General features: G+C 40.8%; 1 protein-coding gene across 12 annotated transcripts in view; it reads left to right on the top strand.

Moving 5' to 3' along the window:
• The window catches only part of GALNTL6 (polypeptide N-acetylgalactosaminyltransferase like 6), an 839,728-nt gene that overhangs the window by 130,919 nt on the left and 695,155 nt on the right, over nt 1–13,654 (top strand). The gene's annotated exons all lie outside the window — the stretch shown is intronic.

The raw sequence follows: 13,654 nt of genomic DNA, 5'->3' as shown, positions 1-13,654 counted from the left end.
GGATTTCTATTCCTGATTTCTATTCCAAGGAATATTATATTGTCTGGGACTATTCTCTTTTTGGTCTATTTTATTTTGACGAATCTGCTTCTTCACGACGCCACTAACTGTTTTGTTGCTGGGAACTAAATTTGTTTTGCATTCTTGAACATAGAGAGATAAGGCAGGTTGCTCTGTTTATACTGTGATGTCATCAAGCCTGGAATATTAACCCAATTGTTGCTGAAATAAGAAGTGGTTTTTCTTTATTTTTGTTTTGCTTTGTTTTCGTGGTTTTAAAAATGGCAATCAAGAAAGTGGCTGAGAATCTGGAAGTAACTATGTTTCAGAAAATAATGGATGAGATTGAGTTAACGAAACAAACCCTGCGACAGGGTAGTAAGGAGCTGAAAATTGAACTGAGCAAAATGACGCAGGAGCTTAAAGAAATAGGGGATCCTGTGAGAGAGGAGAATGAGATCAGAGATGAGAAAAGAAAAAATAAAGGGAAGATACAAGCCCTGGAGATTGGAACAAATGTGGAATTGGAAAAAGATCTGGAGTTTATGGATTTTAGAAATAAAATCTACTGTTTGGAATTTAACGTTATCTCTGAAGAAATTAATGAAGATATTAGAGATAAAGTTATCAATGGCTTGGATAATCTTCTGGACTGGAATGATGTGATGGAGCTTGATATAGAGAAAATCTATGGAATTAACTGCAGCCATGTGACAATGGAAAAACTCTTAAGAGATGAGCCAGTGCATTTTGTAAAAAAGAAGAACAGAGATATGACTTTACAACAGTATTTCAGCAACTTATTCAGAATGGATGGCAAGAAAATATTTGGGATAGAGGAAATTCCCATCAGACTCTTATTATATGACTATGGCTACAACAGCAAGATTATTATGGAATACTGATAATGGAAGATTGGACACTGAAATTACTGGACTTAACAGGACTATTGAAGATGGAAGATGGAACTAATAGGGATAATGGAATAATGGCTATTGAAATTATTGGACCTAACAGATTCTGATGAGATGGATTAATCGAAATGTTTATTTGGACTATGGTTATGACAATAAGATTATTATAATTATTAACGAGATGGATTAATTGACATGTTTATTTGGAGAAAAATTGATAGATATATTTCTTAAAGAATTGAAACCTCTCTTTGACTTTTTGTGGAAAGAATAAAGTAATGTTTATGAGATTTGATGATTAATTAAGATAACTACTGGAGGAAAGTGATTTTATAATATGATTTAAGAGACAGGATTGTTATATATTGTAGACCTATAACTGATTTGATATGTGACAAATGGGAAGTCAACATTTTATTTTTTTTGTTTAATCATTTTTGTTTTGTTTTGTTTTTTGTCTTTGAATGTTTTATGATTTTGTTTTCTATGTTTTATGAAAATTTGAATAAAAATTATTGTAAAAAAAAAAAAAGAAAACCCCTCCCAAATATATGCAGCTGTCTGCCTATCGGTATAAGTTCAGCCAAGCTGCCAATGGTGCCAGCCTGATTGGGCTACTGGCCTTGTGGTCTATCCCCACCACCTCTGCCACCCCTTTTGGGGTGATGCTGATCTCCTTCCTCTTGTCAAGACTGCTTGGGCTTGCTACAGATAAAACATGGGTGACCAGCTCCACAAATAGCACAGATATGCTTGAACCTGCAGGGTTGCCAGGTGCAGCGGCCCGAACTGTTGTAACCCCAGCATACGGGCAAGGTAGTAGCATCAGGGCTAGTGACAGGCACTGGCACATGTTCTGCCCCTGGCGGCACTTCAACTGGAACGTGGCCCACCAAAGGCACACAGCTGGTAAGTGTCGGCGTGGGAGGAGCTGGACCTCGTGCCCCAGACACATCCTTGCTAGCAAACTCCACCTCCAAAGCTGATGCCCTGGCATACAAGTCATGTAAAAGGTTCGCCCTGGATGCCAGCCTGGCTGATTTCTTCACTGGACCCTGCTTACTAGAGCTCATCCCCGGATACTTGGGTGCCTGCTTTCCAAAGCCTCAATCCTGGTGACTAATGCAGGCACCATGCCAGAGTAATCATCCTTATCTGAGCAGAGTGGTTGAGGGGGCGGGCATCTGGAACCCTGCCTGACCATTTTAACCCCCCCCATTTCCGTTTAGCACTCTGAGGCGCCATGACTGCAAAAACTGCTGGCAACATGGGTGGGGTGGGGACTGAATTACGCAGGGAAGAAGAGGCTAAAGGAAAAACAACCTCTGCCCTATAGCATGCAGAGGAGGGTGTAAAGGGGCTAAAGCAGTCTTAGGAATTAACGGAGGGGTAAAAAGAAGGGGAGCAATCTCCACACCCTCAATAGAAGTGAAGTATGGGGGGTCCCAGAGGGAGCAGCATGATAAAGGCGCGGGCATAATATAGGCCAAGCACAGCCCAACAGCCCTAACTTCCCCTAGCTCCCACAGGAGCAACAAAGATCCGTCTGTCGATTGCCTGCCACTGCCTGCAATGGCCCAGCATGATGGGAAGCAGAGCCGAGGAGGAGGCATGGAAGCGGCGGGGAGAAGATCGGGCTATTGCCCAATCAAGCACTCTCGCATGCCATCGCTACTGCCACTCACAAGAATAAAGTGAGGCGGCAAGAAGGAAGCTGACGTCCCCGCAGGCCTTCACGCTCCAGGAGAGGCAAACACCGGGTAAGGCTCAGCACTGGCCTAATCCCCGGAGCAGAACGCCGCCTTCCCTTGCACACGCAGCAAAGCGCACGAGGGAGAATTTGGGGGCAGAGCTAGCTTTTAAGCTCAAGCTCCAACCCCATCCTACAGGCCCCCATGTGATGACCCCTCTCCCATTCCCCAAATAGGCTCTCTCATGAGCCTCCTTTGAGGAATGGGGGTGAGGTGAAGGCAAACTCACCTCTGCCTTGGTGGGAACATCATTCTGAATGTATATGTTGGAGCTACCTTCTCGCTAGATGTTGAGAGAATGGTTGATCAAAGCTGGAGGAATTGCAGAAGTTGATAAATTAACAGATTGTGTAGGAGAAATAAATCTATCTCTTCAGTCTTCAGAACAGATAAATTGGCACCTTTAGTTTATTATTGGAACACACATTGTAATCTCCTTGCATTGGATTGTAATTTTTTTCCGAAAATGTTATTGAAAAAGCATTATGCTGTGAGAACAGACCAGACTGAAAGTGCTAGCTGTGTTTCAGACAGTTTTGGAATGAAGTGGATATTTTCTTTTATACTTTTCTTGTATCACTTTGTGGTATTATATTTATATGTTACAAAAATAATTAATAAAGACAATATTAAATGCACAAGAAAATAGAAAATTGTGATTTATCATTGGCATAGCAAAGGTGTTTGAGACTGCAATCAATCATATCATTGAGTGCAATTCTAACCCTACACTGATGGATAGGACAGTTAGGATGGCACATAGGCATTTTTTGGGGGGGGTTGGCCTTCACCAGTGGAGAGGAGCACCTTTGGTGTGTGGGGCAGGGGGATTCCACAGCAGCAGAGGCCCCAGCTTCACCCTGGCCAGCAGAAAGCTCTTTGGTTTTGCTGGATCCATAGCTAGCCCTATACCCAACCTTCCTTGTGATCTTCAAAATTCCACCCTCAGTCAGGGAAAGTCTTGAGTGAGCAGACTTTTGGGGGCTCTTCCAGATGAGGCTTTTGTTATGCCCTTGCCCTGCCTTATTCATTGAATTTTTCAGAGGGTCCTGTTCTTAAATTGCTCCTGTTCTTAAAACAAACTGAGGTTGTCATTGCCTGTCATGTCACAAATTAAAAAGAAGACAATTTCCCCAAAGTACAACCCACACCCAGCTACAGGGCTGTCCATTGCCCTTTAAGATACCTGAAGGCCCCAGTCCCTGGGCCCTTGAACTGTACCAACCTGGAGGAGGCACGGTGAAAAATGGGCATAAAAAAATCCTTTTTCCCTGGCCATTGCTTGTGGCAGGGCTTCAGGTATGGCAGAAGTTCTGTTACTCCGCTGTGCCCTGCTGTTTCTGGCTGTCAGTCAGGATTGCTCTGTTAGTCTTGAAAAATGTTCTCTTAACTTCATAGTGGATCACAGGAAGGGAAGGGAAAAGATGATATATGCATAGGCACAGCTTCTCCTTTCCTTGAAAAGGGTTTATTTCTATCTAGTCCTTGTTGGTGCAGTACCAGTTACCCCCCAGTTACTTGATCCAGAATGCCTAGCTTTCATGTGGGCAATAGACTTCCAGTGCGATCTATATAAGTCTACTCCCAAGGAGGTACCATTGATTTTTATGGGACCTAGCCTCAGGAAAGTGTGCAAAGCATTGCAGCATCAAATTTGTTCATTGTTTCTGTATGAGTTTAACATTAAGTGCAAGCCCAATATCTACCAAAACATGGAAGCTGCATTGGTTTATGAACAGATCTACCATGCTGGAAATAGATCTGGAGGTAACACAATACCTGCACGGCTTAGAAATGTGAATGATTAAGTGGTATATAAATGTCTTAAATAATTTAGAGAAATAAATACAGGATGCTTCTGTCAAAGAGGCAGCTACAAAGATAGTTGCTAAACTTGTACCAAGCAAGGAAAGTTCTTTCATCCAGTCTCTTGTGAATTTTTTGGTAAATAGCTTTCAAAAATAGACTGCACGGAGATTATATGGAAACGATGCCCTAAACAGATGGAACAGATTTAATAGGGAAGCTTGGGATAGCTAGTCAATCTGCATATCACTTTTGTAAGTTCTTTTATGATTTTTTTTTTGCATGCAAGTCTGTCTGTGAGAGCCCACTCAGGAAATGTATTCATTTTGAGTTGTCATGCCAATGAATTCCCCTATGACTCTTCAAGACTTTTTCTTCTTCATTTCTAGAGACCTTTTGAAAGGAGTTGTCTATTCTTTCCCTTTTATATATCATGAAAAAAAATCTTCAGATACTTCCATGCTGAAAAGAATATTAACACCTCCCATAAGCAGTTGCAGTAAAATAACCCAGCATCCTTTGATAGCTCATTTAATATGATTAAAAATGTGACAGTGCATCAAATTCCATTATTTGAATAATCAGATGTTAATTGCAGGAAAAGAGAAGGCATTGTGTAGAGTCAAAGAAACACAGGGTTTAATTGGGACTTTGTATATATTTCAGCAGTCCAAAGATCGTCTGCAGTCCAATGCATAGTTACTGGAAGATAAGCCCCACTAAAGACAACGGGGTTATGTCCAATGAGTAAACATACATGGGGTTGCACAGTTAATCTATTAAGATGCCAATAATTTCTCTCAAGGCTTCTGAAAGTAAATGCTGACCCAACTACAGTGACAATCAGAATATAATTGTCAGCCATCACAGCTCCTCTCCGTGACCCCATAAATTGGCTGTTAGTAGGGATGGGAGAAAAATTCAGTTCAGTTCACATTAAAACCAGATCTATCAAATTTGCAGTTTCTGGAATAATATGAGAACTGAAACACAGCCATCCTATGAAATTCACACTTATCAAATTTTGTGATGCAGTTCTCCAACCAATCAATGTTTTTAAGGGAAAGTGTGCATAAAAATGAATATATTGGTGAAAAAAACTAGAAATATGCATTACATTAGGAGAAATTTCTTGCAAAAATATGTTCATTAGTCAATACTGCATACAAAAATGCATTCATTAGAAGAAATTTGCACTAAAATGCTAAAGAATTTTGATGACTTTTTAAAAAAAATTAATTCACAAATTGCTTCAGAAATGAATTTAAGATTGGAAAATGGGAAACTTAGAGAACCAAACTGACAGATTTTTCCATCCCTAGCTGTGACTCATGGTTAGAATTTATCACTTCCCTTCTTCCCCCAATATAGATATTGTGGCTCTAATTCTATGCACTTCTTTCTGGGAGTAAGCGCCACAGTGGGATTTGCATCTGAGTAAACATGTGTAGAATTGCAGTGAGTATTCCTTATAGAGAAGCTACATGGTTACATACAAAATAGACTCAATATCTGTCACTTTCCTCATAAGTAATAGAGTGAGGACCCCAATGGGCTATAGTTGTTAGGATGCTATTGTGCTTCACTTGAGCATGCATGCTAAGCATACGTTGGCCATAGTCATGAGTAGGGATTTCCTGTTCTCTTCTTGGAAAGATTACATACTATGCTTGCATGAAAATTCTCTCTTGCCTGTTTGGCGTTTTCTTATAGACACAATAGCTTCCATATGAGTCCCGCTGTTTATCAGTGCCAATAGTATTGTTGCCATTATTGGTATATTTCATGTTTATCTTGATTTGACTTTCTATATGCATACAATCTCAATATGCTTTTAGTGTTTTCTCTGTGCTAAAAATAATTGACCATGTTCTCCTACTCCAGAATAGAGTTCCTTTTGATATCTCAATAGGGCAGACAGACATGACTAACAATGAAAGTAGCTGTTTTATCTGCTCCCAGTTATGCCCCCCCCTCAAATGAATATGACATACTGTGCCCACTTATCATTCAGTGCACAGTGGAAAATGCTTAAATTCTTTTTTTAGTGAATGCAGTTGAAATATTTAACGTGATTGGAGTGTTAAAAAAATCAATCCTATATTATTATTTTGCCTTATGTATGTGTTTCTAAATAACTCATTGTTCAACAGAATAATTTACAGTTCCAATGAATTGGTAACCAGCATCATCATCATAGAAAAATGGATAATTGTGCAGGAGAATATTTTCACCGAAGACTGAATAGGATTTACATAAGATCTATTGTTAGATACTGCACTCTGTGTGTGTGTGTGTGTAAAATTAGTTCTTAAATTATTCTTTGTGGTAATCAGTACCCTTCAAAAAAATTAGGCACAAATATGTCTTTGTTATTCACCTTGTCATGGCCAACCTACCTAGTATGAAAGCGACATGGAATGCAGCCATGACTCATTACAGGGAAAGGAAGGTTTATACCAAATCTAAATGGGATAAAGTTACAGCTGTGATAATCTTCAAGAGTATAATCATGAAGGGTGTATAAGTGAAAGAAAGTTAAGTGCTCTTTGGTCCTATTAAAACCAATGGTCCATCCCCACCCCAGAAGTGCTTATGTATCCTTTAAGTTTGCTGAATTTGCTGCAGACTGTTTTCCAAGACTATAGCTGGCACTTTATAAGATACCAAGTAGGTTTCCTTTGCTGAGGATAGGGACACAGGGGGATTAAGCTCAGACAATGAACGCAACAGGGCACATGTTCTCTGATGCAGATTCCCCTTGGAAATTGGCAGGGGGCAGTGTGCTGCAGCTGAGAGGACTTGCTAGGAGTATGGGACTTCAGTTTGGAGAATGCCTGCTGAATGGCTAAGTTTTCTCTGCCTAACGGCTAGATTTTAGACCCCAGGCTGAAGGGAAGCAAGTGACTGACTGTCAGCCTGACTGCCACTCTGGCTAGGTGAGAGTTTGTGCCTGAAAACTGTTCTCTGCAGCTCACGTTAATTGGCAACAGAAACATTCAACTCTTGCTGGATTTGGAGGTTGTGTTATGTTTTCTGAAGCAATTTTTTCTGTGTAATTCAGATGCCTCTTATCTGTAAGGACCCACTTCGGCCCTGTCCCTTTCCCCCTGTTTTGCCACCAAGGGTATCAGCACATGACATACACCTTTTGAAAATATCAGGATAAGGAGGCTGACGCAAATAGCACTCCATTCAAATTGAATGAGCCTACTATAAGGGCAGCCTCTTGCAGTGGACAAAATCTACCTTAAATAAGAAAAGTTGGTTTTCATTTTGGAACAAGCGGCTTCTCATCTACTTCCCTGTTCTAAATGGTTTGGTAATTTTGCATATCTGGCTTTTCCTAATTTTCTTCTATTCTTTTCAAACCATTGTGTTTCCTTCAGTGTGCTACAAGCCACTGTTGGTGTATCACAGGACAGGGAACTGTTGTATTGTATTTATTTGTAAAGTATCTAGTAAAATGGGCTAAGTTTAGGGAGCTGGTTTTGGTGTATAAAGCCCTACACATCTTGGGACCAGGATACTTGAAAGATGGTCTCACCCTTAAATGCCTAGTCACTCAGTGAGGGCCTCCTGCAGATACCAGCTCATCAGGAAATCCGTTCTGCACAACAGAGGAAGCAGACCTTTAGTGTGGTGGCACCTACCCTGTGGAATTCCCTCCCCTTAAATATTAGACAGACATCATCTCTGTTTTCTTTTCGGCATCTACTGAAGACCTTCCTCTTTCAACAAGCTTTTTAAGTAGAGACCTTATCCCAGTCTACATCTGTTTTGAAATTGCTTTTTAAGATGTTTTAAAAGATTTTTTAAAAAGATGTTTTTAGTGCTTGAGCCCAGTGGCGGCTGGCGCTCATTTGGACTGGTGGGGTGGAAGGCAGGGAGCCCAACAGTAGGTGGAACCAGTACCAATGACAGGCAGACCCAGTTATTCTTGTTTTGCCCCATCCTCTTCCTAGTTGAGTTCTACAAAGGCAACACTGATATTAAAGGAGGAGGAAGCTGACAGCCAGGGTAAGACACCAGGCAGGTGGGGCCAGCTGAGGTTGATGGGGTAGTGTCCCACTTGCCGTAATAGATCAGCCTCCACTGCTTTATCATCTGTTTGCTGCCTTGGGCTCCCTTTGGGAGGAAGAGCAGGGTATACATTTTAATAATAGTAATAATAATAATAATATTTTTAAAAATCAACATTGGGCACTATGGAAATAACAGAGATATTACCAACAACATACTATGATTGTTGATAGATGGTCTTAAACTCATGACATTTGCTAAAATTGTTTCATGTCTTGGTAAGCTTTGCATTTTATGTTTAACCTCTTTTGCTGTTGTCATAGTAGTTAATATCTAGAATGCAGATACGCTTGTTGTTAGCACTATTTTTCAAAGGGTACGTTTCTTTGTAGAGATTCTCTGACAATTCTACTAGTTAAGTTTTACTCTTCTTTATCCTTCATTTCCCAATATTTGGTTCCATTTTGCCCATCCTAGACTATCATCTATCACTGGGCAATCAAATAAAACAATATCAATCTATATTTGGTGGATAGAAGCATTATTCTTCAAGAATTAATCATTAGATAGGTTTGCAGGTGTGGGGTGGTATATTTGTTTTTATAGAAACAGCATGATACATATCTCAGTTCACTCTCAGTTCTTGAATTAATCCTTTTGTCTACTCAATCAAATCTAAGAAATTGAATTTTAAAAGTCCTTATCTGGGGGCTCCAAAAGCATAGACATTATTATTATTATTATTATTATTATTATTAGTAGTAGTAGTAGTAGTAGTAGTAGCAGTAGCAGTAGCAGAAGCAGTAGCAGTAGCAGTAGCAGTAGCAGCAGCAGCAGCAGTATTGGTATTATTATTAGTATTAGTTTTAACAACAACAACAACAACAGTAGTAGTAGTAGTAGTAGTAGTAGTAGTAGTAGTAGTAGTAGTAGTAGTGATTTCTTACTTGCCCTTCATCCTAAGATCCCAGGGCGGATTACAACAATTTAAAATTCAATATTAAAAATAGTTTAAAACAAATTACAATCACAGGAATAAGGTGGGTCCTAAAAACATATATCTCAGGTGTCAAAGGGCAGGGCAAAGAGGTGTGCCTTCAGCATATGCTTACAATTGTGTAGAACAAAAGAGCAGAACTGTCTATGTCCACTGACCCCACTACAACTCCCCCCCCCCAGCAGATTTAGAACTTGCAATGCATAATCAGAATTCCAAATCACAGGAAGCATATGTGCCTTGAGCAGGTTTTCCTCTCCGGAAATTCCCCAGTGAAGAAGGACTGGCAAGGGATGCTGGTGTGGAGGCAGCAAATGCACTCCCACTGTTCTGCCCCACTCAGTTGTAATTGCTGTTTTGGAGCACCCAAAGAGAGCTTATGGGTCAGTCTTCTGTGGATCTGCATTGCATCCTTTGCCAGCCTGGTGCCCTCCAAATATTATTTTGGACTAAAATTTCCAACTACAATTGGAGATGTTGTCTGAAACAGCCGGAGTGCACCAGGTTAGTGAAAGTGGCTGTATTGTATTTCCAGATATGCTAGGCTGTGTGTGGACATGACGTGAAGGCGCTCACTATGGTCATACACACTTGGTTCATGACTTAAGTGAAACAGGACATGCTAAAGAAAAAGGAAGTGATTTGGCCATTGGAGGAATGCTGCCAGAGGCAGAAGGCTGTGATCTCCCTTCACGTGTGATCAGCAAGAGTGGTGCAGGTCTTCCCTTTCCCACCTCAGCTCATAACTTCTGTGTTCTAACCAAGACAGGCAGGGCAAAAAAGTGTGTGCTTTTTCCAACTTGTGTGCTCAGAACAGATCACATCTCTTACAAAAACAACATGTGCCCCGCCTCCAATCTGGACAGGGACCACCACATGAAAAGAGCGGTTTGTAACCCTGTCTTCCCAAGACGTTTTCTTGGTGGAAATCATTGGCTGTTATTTCCCCACCCCCACCTCCCAAAAGGAAAAACAGCAGCTTTGAGGAATGATTTTTCTGCAGGGAAAAAAAAGGGAGAAGAAAGCGTTTAAACTCCTATCACCATACAGTAGGGCCCCGCTTATATGGCGGGTTAGGGACCAGGCCCCTGCCGTAAAGCGGAAATCACCGTAAAGTGGAACCCATTGACTTTAATGGGTTGCGCCGTGCGGCGCGAAAATGCTGCAAAACGGCCAAATCGGCTTTAAAACCGGGAATTTCCCCTGATTGAAAGCCGCCACATCAGCGGAACGCCAGAAAGCCGAATGCCGGAAAGCGGGGCCCTACTGTACCAGGCCCCCTGTCCATATGGAGGGAAGGTATGCTGCTGCTTTTTCTAAAGACAGAGGCAAAGCCAGTTCTAAGCACTTAAAAAAAAAAGATGTAACACATAGTAGGAGCATAGGAAGCTGAGTCAGTCTATTGGTAGTGGCTCCCCAGGATTTCAGACAGGGGGCATTTTCCCAGCCCGACCGGGAGATGCCAGGGATTGAACCTGAGATCTCCTGCATGCACATGAGACGCTCTACCACTGAGCATTGTAGTCCCCACATTTAGGACTGGGCTACCTCACTTTGTTCTCTCATCTGTGGATATACTTTCAAAAAAATGTTCAAAGTTGAGCACAGCATCAAAGAGGGGAACTGATGGGCGATTCTTTCCAGTCCATTGGGAGCTCTTCAATTTTATTCTTCACATAGTGTTTCTGATATTGAATGCCCGTTTGTTGTCAGCATCCCCCAATAATTATTTCCCAGAATATTTCCCAGAATAATTTCCCAAAATATTTAAATGTTTTGAAAATGAACACTTTTAAACCTCATACAGACTCCATCTGCACTACGCATCTAAAGCACTGCTGTACCACTCCAAACAGTCGGTATGGTCCTTAAGTCAAATGGGCATGCATGCATATGGAGAGGGATTTGCCAAAGCTTATGTTACTGTGTGGTGTAGTGGTTAAGGTGTTGGACTACGACCTGGGAGCTGAGGGTTCAAATCCCCACATAGCCATGAAGCTCACTGGGTGACCTTGGGCCAGTCACTGCCTCTCGGCCTCATGAAAACCCTCATAGGGTCGCCATAAGTCGGAATCAACTTGAGGGCAGTACATCTACATCTGTGTTACTGTACTTTCTGGAAAGGAGAGCCTCTTTCCCATGTCTTAACTTAACCGGAAGTCAATGGACAAAGTGAGTGGCACCTGTTGCTTCAGCCGTTGCTCAGTGGAGAATTAGTGGCCAATCAGGGATATACACTAAGATGTGGTTTTTTTTAAGTTTAAGGTAGGTTTCTTCTACCGTCTTTTGAATCCTTTTAAAATTTCTTTTTTGTTGTTGCAAATCTCCAGTATAAGGCATTATAGTTCACAGCAGGAAATAAGCCTTTCAGGAAGCTGATTTCAGAAAATGTTTTAATGATTTTTTATTGATTAAGCAATCAATATGTAGCTCTCTTCTCTGGTGACATACATTATTCATGAACTTTTATGATTTCATTGACTTTTCTCCTACAGTTTTTATTTTCAGAAGGCACTGGGTCATCTTAAAAGCTTGTTTAATGCCACATACTTAGAATACTGCAAGGGATACTTCTAAAGTTCTCTGTTCAAAACGCCTTTGGAAAAATAGTAGTGAATTCCTGAAAATGAGGATCAGCAACCAAAGGATGCAGAGCATCATGCACACCTAAGGGAGCTCTGGGCTTAGATTTTCAAACAGCATCCCTATATTACAGATGGATAAGTCTATCTCTGGTCTGTGTTCATTTTGCAATCATATTTTAAGTTCTTTCTTTTCCATTTCTGCATTAATCTGCCACTGCATTTTTTAAAAAATTGACAAAATTAGTATTTAAAACACATTTTATCTCATGACTGCATTTCTAAACACATTTTATTCTAAAATGTGTATTTTAACCCATTTTAGTCCTTTTTTGAGCCAAGAACTGTATCACAAAATCCAGAGAAGTGCAAAACTGAAGGATCACAACATTCCAATCTGCACATTAGTTTGGGAGATCCAGATTAGGTCAGTTTGTACTGGAATTTGCAGAAATTGCATTCCTCAAACTTCCTTATACATAGCAAACCGCCTTTTGAAATTGGGCTTTCAAAACTGTTTTGTGACAAGCATGAAAGTATGCCATTCAGAGGGAAAATGTCAAAAATCACAGTCAGCATTCCTGAACTCTTCTGCACATCTAAAATAGTTCTTTAGATCCTAGTCGAGATGGAGATAGAGAGGCTTCGTTCACACCTCACAGTAAGCCAAGCTATGGCCTTCACCCACTGTGCTCTCCCCTGATCCTTTTAGCATAGTGTGGTGCAGCATCAAAGTAATGGTTTGGCTTGGTGTGTCAGTCTCTAACACAGGTGAAGATATGAACCCTGAAGCACAATCTCTAGCCAAGGTTTGTTCTTTGGTTCCCAAACCTTGGCTTAGCTGCCTCACCTTGCTGTGCTAAAAGAAGCCAAGCAAATGTGTGTCTTCCATAGCTAGTACATTTGCGTGGTCCTAGAAAGCCATAGTTTGGTTTGCTGTGACATGCAAATGTGGTCAGAGAGAGACCCGCTCTTTGGCCAGTGTCTGCTATATCCTACTTTGGGGGGGGGGGCTATTTACTTAAAATTAGTTAAAAATTGGATGGTAATAGCCTTTAAAAATTAGAGACAGAAAGATAGTATATATACTTGACTTGACCTCCATAGTTTAGAAACATGTGTTACAAATTCTTGGATAATACCTGTTTGCTGTTGATTAGTAACCAAGAGATAAATCTTACCTATTTTCCCTGAATTGTCAACTCCCACCCCCACCACCCATCACCTACCACCCACCACTGAAAAATCTTATGGATTTTGCAGAACCCTCAGTGTAAAAGCTACTCTGGGTTACACAAGTTAATTTACTGATACTGAAAGACTGTTCCATATTTGTTCCAAGGTTCTGTCCCTGCAATGGATTCCAAGCTAGCTTCCATCACAAATGCACATTGAGTTTGCTGCTATATCTTGCCTTAGTCCTCTAGTTGCTGATCCACAGATGTGCATAGGGAAACTGAAACTGTCTTTACCAGATAATGCAGCTGAGTAACTTTGCACAGCTTTCCCTCCCAGCCAACAAAAGAATATAGTTTATAAAACCACTAACCTAATTTGCATATTTATACAATTCATGGTTAT

The sequence above is a fragment of the Rhineura floridana genome, chromosome 9, assembly GCF_030035675.1.
Source record: "Rhineura floridana isolate rRhiFlo1 chromosome 9, rRhiFlo1.hap2, whole genome shotgun sequence".
Taxonomy (NCBI): Eukaryota; Metazoa; Chordata; class Lepidosauria; order Squamata; family Rhineuridae; genus Rhineura; species Rhineura floridana.
This window is presented reverse-complemented; position numbering and strand designations above follow the sequence as displayed.